The 9009-nt window shown below is 37.8% G+C and overlaps 1 long non-coding RNA gene across 3 annotated transcripts; it reads right to left on the minus strand.

Annotated features, from left to right (window-relative positions):
* Nucleotides 1–514: 514 nt before the first annotated feature.
* On the minus strand, nucleotides 515–6842 carry LOC149239516 (uncharacterized). Of its 3 annotated transcripts, XR_016246445.1 has the most exons (5): nucleotides 5677–6842; nucleotides 4647–5563; nucleotides 2471–4536; nucleotides 2237–2349; nucleotides 518–2124 (listed from the first exon to the last, which is right to left on the minus strand). It is a non-coding gene; the product is annotated as an uncharacterized LOC149239516 (long non-coding RNA). The 3 variants fall into 3 exon arrangements; XR_016246444.1 differs by having other exon boundaries at nucleotides 515–2124; nucleotides 2471–4533; nucleotides 4647–6842; XR_016246443.1 differs by having other exon boundaries at nucleotides 515–2124; nucleotides 4647–6842.
* Between the last annotated feature and the right edge of the window lie 2167 nt (nucleotides 6843–9009).

Genomic DNA, 9009 nt, shown 5'->3' on the forward strand with positions numbered 1-9009 from the left:
TCGTTAGTCTTAGAAGAAAATAAAAACATCATTTCGAGGGACTAAAATGGTCTAGGGACCTAAGGACCATAAACCAGAGGCATAGTCTCTAACAGAAATAAACCAAAGCACATAGTTGTGACTCTCCTCAGTCCCGACAAAATTGAAAACCATTTTTTACAAAAACACCTGGAGACGTTGTCAAATCCTAACGGTGTTGTTTAAACGGACCTGCTTTTGTAACCTGAGCATTTCAAGGCTTCATCCTTATCTGGGCAGTGGTGTTATCTGTTTATCAAACCAGTTATGTCGAATATAAAAATATGTATCCCAAAAATCGATTGGTTACAATACCTAGATAGACTTGACATGACACAGTGCAAACATTCTTTCTAAAAGGAAGGACACTTTACCAAAGAAAAAATATATGAAGACAAATTGCGAAACCTTTTTTTTGAAATTCTCACTATGCGTATTCTTCTATATCCTTTGCGCTTACATGTCAATAATATACGTTTGTGATGAATATTTATGTTAACGCTGCAAACTTATCTCATACCGTGATCATTTTTCATTGACAACAGTGTTCATATAAATGTCCTAAGTTGCCAGTGCAGACTTGAAGGAGAATGCGGGTGCGTAATAACCATTGAGTGAGTGTCTAATAAGCAGTAAGTAAATTTTTGAACCCTTGGCTTCAAAAACTCAAACTTGAGAACTTTCTGTTATCTGTTGGTCAACCATTTTATAGTGATTCTGCAGACATAGATTAATAGTAAGCTATGATTAAATAGGGAACAACCTGCCCATGTTAAGTACTCACAATGCCTTCCATTATCGAATCAATATTTTCATTAGCTTACTTCAACCTCTTTCCTTTTGGATAAAGACTAGGGAGATAGACCTGTGTGTATGTCCATGCTAAACCAGAATATCTGTTTAACGGGAATTTGAATATTGAGTTTCACCAGCACAAGATTTAAAAAACATACATGAGATTCTTTACAGATGAAATATCAGTTAGTAGCTACACAGATTTTGCCATGCTAACATGAATGATTTTTTTTTGGGAAGATGGAGCAAACCAAACTTCTCAGGCATGCAATGTAATTTATATGAGCTTTCCAATGTTAAAAGTAGTCTCGACCCAATTTAGTCGTACAAAGAAAATTCAAAGACAAATAATTTCCAGAGTATATAGTTGTATATATTTACATCATCATACATCTATAGAATGTTTCCTCTCCTATTGGTACGCTAGAAAAGGACTTGATCAAGGTTGAATCTTAAGGGGAAAAAGGATAACATCTCTCATCTCCCAGCGATGTACAAAGCCATAATGCAATGGCCATTGGCTTTGAATCTCATTCATGAATGCAATTACAACTTTCTCATATGTGCCAAATTCCAAGGTACATTGATATACAATGCTCATCTGATTCACCCAAAACCACTCACATCAAGCTCCCTTTCCATGGTGGATATAGTGGTATAACCATTGGAATTCCAGTCCAATTCCGCTGCCATTTTGAAAATTCATTAATTCTTGTTTGAGCATTTTTTTAACTTGATTCATATAATATTTTCATGCGGAAATAGAGCACTAGAAAAGGTTGATTATATTCATGCAAAGATAGAGCAGTAGAGAAGGTTGATTATATTCATGCAAAGATAGAGCAGTAGAGAAGGCTGCTTATTTTTATGCGGAGATAGAGCACTAGAAAAGGTTGATTAGTTTTATGGAGAGATAGAGCACTAGAAAACGCTAATGGCGTTACCATGGGTTGAACAGAAAGCATGCCATTCCTTCACAAGCTTCCTTTCTCTTCAGACAAAGGATTGCCATTTTCTTCTGCGTGTACTATGCCACTAGTAGACAATTCGTGCAAAATAATTGAAGAGTCCTTGGTCCCAGAGAATGAGAAAGAAGAAGAAATATTTTCTTCCGCTGCCAATTCTTGCAGCCTCATATATTTTCTTATTTCTTCCCGCGAAAACTGCACCATTGAATCATATGCATGCCTTGACTGTTTTCCACACCACCAACCTGCAAATTTTCTGTAGTTGAACTCTCAATGTTCAAAGTGAGGAAGGTGTATGCAGACGAGTCTGTAGTATAGCCCAATTGATGGGAAATTTCAGATTCTGGAAATACACAAAATATTTTAGGGATAGTAAAAAAAAACAAAAAAATAGACTTAAAACATTCGCTTTTCACTTTTGATGTGAAATCAGAATTTCTCGAACAGGTAGCTACCAATCCAATTGACTCCAGGTTGTAACTTGCTAGAGTTTCCCTTGCGTTAACTCTTGAATTGACCACAAGTACTCTTATGTTGCCTCACTACAAGTTTGCAAGTGTCTTTGGACCTGCTCAAAAGAGAGGCACACAATCAATGTGACATTTTAGGTTCAGACTTAGTCTAGACTCTATAGCATAGTAGAGTCGTGTGCAATGAATGGAAGCCGGGAAAGAGCCTATATCCCTTACCTCCAGCGGTTCATACAACCTTCTCTGTACCTCCATCTGCATCCACAGGGACCCTAAGATCTCCAATGTGCTGCTATACAAGAAAATAATGTTAGTTAGATCTTCCTTCTCTTGTTGCATCATTACTATTGAAAAATAAACCATAGGCACAATGTTCATATAAATCTCATAAGTTTCCAGTGCAGACTTAAAGGAGAATGCGAATTCTTACTAAACATTGACTGGGTGTTTAATAAGCACGGAGTAAATTTTTGAACCCTTAGCTTTACAAACTCAAAATTGAGAACTTTTTGTTACCTGTTGGTCAACTATTTTATAATGACTCTGCAGAAACATATTAATAATAATCTATGATTAAATAGGAAACAATACACCCACGTTAAGTATTCACAATGCCTTACATTATCGAATCCATATTTTCATTAGGTCAATTCAACCTCTTTCTTTTTAGGTAAAGGCTAGGGAGAGAGACTGGTGTGTATGTTCATGCTAAACAAAAATATTTGTTTCACGAGAATTTGAATATTGAGTTTCAGCAACACAAGATTCAAAAAAGGTACGGGAGATTCTTTACAAATACAATATTAGTTAGTATATACATAAATTCTGTCATGCTAACATGAATGTTCTTTGGAAGATAGATCAAACCAAACCTCTTAGGCATGCATTGTAATTTATATGAAATTTTCAATGTTAAAAGTAATCTTGACCCAACTCAGTCGTACAAAGAACAATCAGAGACAAAGAATTTCCAGAGTATATAGTTGTATAATGGCATTATTTACATCATCGTACATTCTATAGAATGGTTCCAATCTTATTGGTACACTAGAAAAGGACTTGATCAGGGTTGAAACTTAAGGGGAAAAGAAGAAAAGATCTTCATCTCCCAGCAATGTATAAAGCCATAATGCAATGGCTACTGGCTATGAATCACATTCATGAACGCAGTTACTGGTTGCTCATATGTCCCAAAAACTAAGCCACATTGAGATACAATGCTCACTTTCACAATCCAAAACCATTCACATCAACCTCCCTTCCCTGGGGGATATGGTGGTATAACCATTGGATTTCAAGTCCATTTCCAAATTTTATTATTCCCATTGGAACATGTTTTATATTTATTCATATTAAATTGTGTTTGTCTCATTTATTTGACTATTTTCATGCAGAGATAAAACACTAGAAAAAGCTAAACGTTTTTATGCAGAGATAGAGCACTAGAAATGGCTGATTACTTTTATGCAGAGATAGAGCACTAGAAAAGGTTGATTACTTTTATGCAGAGATAAAGCATTAGAAAAGGCTAATTACTTTTATGCAGAGATAGAGCACCCAAAAAAAGGCGGATTACCTTTATGCAGAGATAGAGCACCATAAAAAACGTTGATTACTTTTATGTAGAGATAGAGCACCAGAAAAAAGGCTGATTACTTTTATGCAAAGATAGAGCACCAGAAAAGGCTGATTACTTTATGCAGAGATAGAGCACTAGAAAAGCATAATGTTGTTTCCATGGTTTGAACAACAAACACACCATTCATTCCCACACTTCCCCTTTTGTCATTTCCATTTTCTCTGCTCGTACTATGTAGCTAGTAGACTTCTCTTGCAAAACAACTGAAGAGTCCTTGGTCCTAGAGAAAGGAGAAGGAATATTTTCTTCTCCTGCCAATTTTTGCAGCCTCATATCTTGTCTTATTTCTTCTGGATGAAACTGCACCCTACCTTATCATATGCATGCATCGATTGTTTTCTACCACCAACCTGCAAATTATATGCAGGATCTTCTCTGAACTCTCATTCGAAGTGAGGTGGCCATATGGCTAGACTTATTAACGGGAAATTTCATATTCTGGAAATAGCCAAGATATTTTAGGCATATCAGATAAAATCAAATAAAAAAAATGTAGACTTAAAACATTCGCTTTTAACTACTGAGGCCAACGAATCCGATTGACCCCACTTTGTAACGTGCTAGAGTTTCCCTTGCTTTCTGTTGAACTAGCTGCAAGCACTTTCTCTGTTACTTCCCTACAAACTTGGTGGTGTCTTTGGACCTGCTGAAAAGAGAGGCACAAAATCAATGCGACATTTTAAGTTCAGATTTCTATATGGCATAGCAGAGTCATGTACAATGAATGGAGGCCACGAAAGGAACTATAGCCCTTACCTCTAGCGGTGTTGTGCCTCCATCTGCATCCACAAGGACCCCATGATCTGCAGTGTGCTTAGATACATGAAAAGAATGTTAGCTAGATCTCCCTTCTCTTATTACCTCATTATTCTTGAAAAATAAGCAATCATTTGGAGAGGATAAAATGGTCCATGGACCATAAAACAGATCCGAAGTCCCTAATAGGAATAAACCAAAGCACACAGTCTCGACTCACCTCAGTCCTAACAGAATTGAAATCCGTTTTTCACAAAAACACCATAGAAACTTTGTCAAGAATCCGATGGTGTTTTGTAAATTGATATGCTTTGTAAACTATGCATTTCAAAGTTTCCTCCTTGTCTGGGCAATGGCATTATCTGTTTATCAACCCCTTCCATCCAACTTACGAGATCTCACTGGATCACGACAGGCAGTATACTCATTCTACTTGATATCTCTGGACTCAAATGTTTTGCTGTCTTTTGAAGCCTAATTTCCCCCAACTATATAATGGGATCCAAAATCTAAAGGAAATAAATGAAGAAGAAACTATTGGAATTAAGGAATTGCAGCCCGAATTGACATTGCTCAATCTAGGAGCTTTAGATGGCGGAGACCAAGTATTCTAACATCTACCCTAGAGGTAGAAAAGAGCGCAGAGCCCAATGACTCCAAGGATCCATGGTATACGTTTCATCTTGGGTTCTAACTGGTATAATTTAAGAGGGCCACTATACTACTTCCCTACTCTTCCTTCCCACGAATATTCAACATAAATACCTTGAGATAAATACCCATAAAAACCTTCGGAAATTGGGAAGTGGATATTCGAGTTGGCCACAATACCTGGCCTAGGTTGTAACTTGCTACAGTTTCCCTGCGTACAAGTACCCTTATGTTACCTCCATGCGAGTTTGCAAGTGTCTTTGGACCTGCTCAAAAGAGAGGCACATAATCAATGTGAAATTGTAAGTTCGGACTTGTCTATAGCATAGCAGAGTCATGTGCAACGAATGGAAACCGAGAAAGGAGCCATAGCCCTTACCTTTAGCGGTTCGTACAACATTCTCTGTACCTCCATATGCATCCACAGGGACCCTATGATCTGCAATGGGCTGCGATACAAGAAAAGAATTTTAGCTAGATCTTCCTACTCTTGTTGCATCCTTATTATTGAGAAATAAACCACCATTTGGAGAGAGTTAAATGGTCGATGGACCATAAACCATAGGCATAGTCTCTAACACAAATAAACAAAAGCATATAGTGTTGAGTCTCCTCGGTCCTAACGGAACTGAAATCCCTTTTTCACAAAAATACCACCGATACTTTGTTAAACTCTGATGTTGTTTCTTAAACATATATGCTCTGTAACCTGGGCAGTTCAAAGCTTCCTCCTTGTCTGGGAAATGGCTTTATCTATTGAACTTACGAGACCTCACTGGATCGTTATAGGGAGTATACTCACTCTACTTGATACCACGAGACTCAAATGATCTACCGCCTTTTGAAGTCTCATTCTCCCCAACTGCATAATGAGCTTCAGAATCTAAGGAAACAAATGAAGAAGACATGATGAGAGTTAAAGAATTAATGCAACCCACATTGGCCTTGCTCAATCCAGAAGCTTGAGACGGTGGAGGAGACCAAGTATTTTAAAATCCACCCAAGAGGTAGGAAAGGGCACAGAGCCCAATGACTCCAAGGATCCAAGTTACACGTTTCTTCTTGGGTTCTGGCTGGTATAATTTTAGAGGGCCACTATACTCCTTCCCAGCTCTTCCTTGCCGCGAAAACAACCAAATATTCAACATAAAGACCTTGATATAAATACCCATAAAAATCTATGGATTCCTGAATATGTCAGTCCACTGCTTCAACAACTAAAGATATTGGGTTATCCTGTTAATGGCAAATCGAGGATACAATGGCCTATCGATAAAGATATAAACTCTATTTTCTTCAAATAAAAATGGAATCAAGCTACACAGTGCGCTCTAAACGACGATACCCACCCACAGAACCTTGGTATAGAAAGCTTCATACACTGAGATGAACCAGAAACATCATGCTACATAATAGAACAAACCTTATTCCTGAATATGTTAGTCCACTGCTTCAACAACTAAAGATATTGGGGTTATCCTGTTAATGGCAAACCGAGCGATACAATGGCCTATCGATAAAGATATAAACTCTAGTTTTTTTAAATAAAATGGAATCAAGCTACACGGCGCGCTCTAAACGACGATACCCACCCACAGAACCTTGGTATAGAAAGCTTCATACATTGAGTTGAACCAGAAACATCATGCTACATAATAGAACAAACCTTTCAATTTTCCAAATGATGAATCCATGACCATCACAAAATTCTAAAACGAAAATACACGTATTAAAGCAAGAGCATATACAATAATGAGCTCACTGTGTATGTATATATATATATATATATATACCGACAAGACACGTTTTCAAAATACTCGCAACTAACAATATCGCTATCTGTAAGGCAGAGTCTTGTCGCCAAATGCCTCAAAGGGCTAAATATTCTATCAGAGTCCTCTCTTTGGCTTGAGTGTGCAGAGTTTGTAATTCATAACAAAACACCATGTTTAAATTGGCGTTTCTTAATCAATTTATATAGAACTATAGTGCATCATCGATCAAATTTAGAAATGGACATTCGATCTAGCCACAATTCCTGCCACCACTTGAGATACCGCTGAAACCATGGCGTACATCTTAGTATGTGGACGTAAGCTACCAACGCTAACAAACAAGTTTTGCTCAGCTACTCCTTGTTCCTTAACTCCATCGTCCCCTCGCGTTGCGGACACCGGATCATCTGTTTCAGAAATCCCTTTCCAATTTTCGCGTTTGTTCGAGTTGTAGCTATGGGGTAGCAACCAACCAGTGAAGAGGAATGAGACAATATGTACGGAACTCGGGAGGTACAACGAAATTTTGAAATGGGTGCTCGGGAGATAAAAATGAAATTTTGAAATGGGTGCTCGGGGAGTAGGTACATGCAAGTGACATGTACCAATGTCAATGTCAACCTCATAGCTCTAGCGGAGGAGGTGTAAATGGGTCGGTTAGAGCTACGGAGTCCTAGAAATGTTTATTATGATTATCCATAAACTTAAATTGGTAGAAGATGCTCGAAAAGGGCCAATGGCAAATGGTGAAATCACTATTCTTATGTAGGTAAGAATGGTCGAGATCTAAAATTACTTGATTTTTTTTTCTTCAAAATGATTTCGATGTTACTTTTTCCATTTGGCACTTCTTTTCCGTGTAGGATGAAAATTGTCTAAAGCCATTTATTTTTAAGTCAAGCTTTAGGTAGAAAGTGAGATACTCGGACATGGTTTATCCATGCACTTAAGGATCTCTAAAGCGACACAAAACATTGAAGTTTTCTTAAATGCCCTTGAACTATTCCCTTTGTGGATTTTCGCTTCTCTAGATTTAGGTGACAATGAGATTCTCCAAGTCATTTTGGATGACCTATATAATATGCATGTTTTCTCTGCTTGGAGCTTTGTCTTATCGATCTTCCTCTCGAGGCTTCTTTTTATCATTCCTCGAGTTCCCATGCCGGGAGAGAATCATTTTATTTCTATCCAGGATGATATCATGTCATTGAATCTCTCATAGTAATTACTAATTTTATTTGGAACTTCTTCTATGCTCGACTCTTTGTCTCATTCTTCTTACTCACAAGACTTCCCTTTATGGTTCGTAGAGTTCCCTTGTCGAGGGAGGCTCATTTTCTTCTCCAAACTCCCCATTGCCAACTAGGGCTTGATTTTGAAATACTGCTCATAGATGCCCTTCAACTACTCTGACGAGGATTTCACGATGTCGAAATCACACAGGACTTGCACCTCGACTCATCTACAACCATTCAAATTGCAATCACCTTACCACTTGTCACTAAACCACTCATGCCAGTAGCCTCCAATAATGGTTCTTCAGATTCTTGTTTGTCGTTAACTCACACACCTGTGGCATACTTATTTTTGTAGGCCAACATCATTTTGGCCTACCGGTTTTTGGGGCTCTCCATTTTGTTCTACTTCTTTCCATTTGGGTTTGAAACCCTAATGGCTTTATTGTTCAATTAGTCGTTTTAATCGCTTAATGAAATCTTACTTCAAAATGAAGGACGATGAATCGCACTCTAATGTTATCACCATGCTTGAATCACTAAACGAAAGTGTCTAGGAAGGTCCATGTCATTTGACCAATCTCATTAAGAATGTCCACCAAGATATCAAGCGGTTGACCAAAAATAGAGAGGACTTAGGGACAAGCACAAATTTGATCAAGGCTAACCACTAGATGCCATCGCCATATGCCTCTAGGAAGA

This window comes from Pinus tabuliformis, chromosome 8 (assembly GCF_031772625.1).
Source record: "Pinus tabuliformis cultivar Carrire ecotype Pingquan chromosome 8, CPIR1, whole genome shotgun sequence".
Taxonomy (NCBI): Eukaryota; Viridiplantae; Streptophyta; class Pinopsida; order Pinales; family Pinaceae; genus Pinus; species Pinus tabuliformis.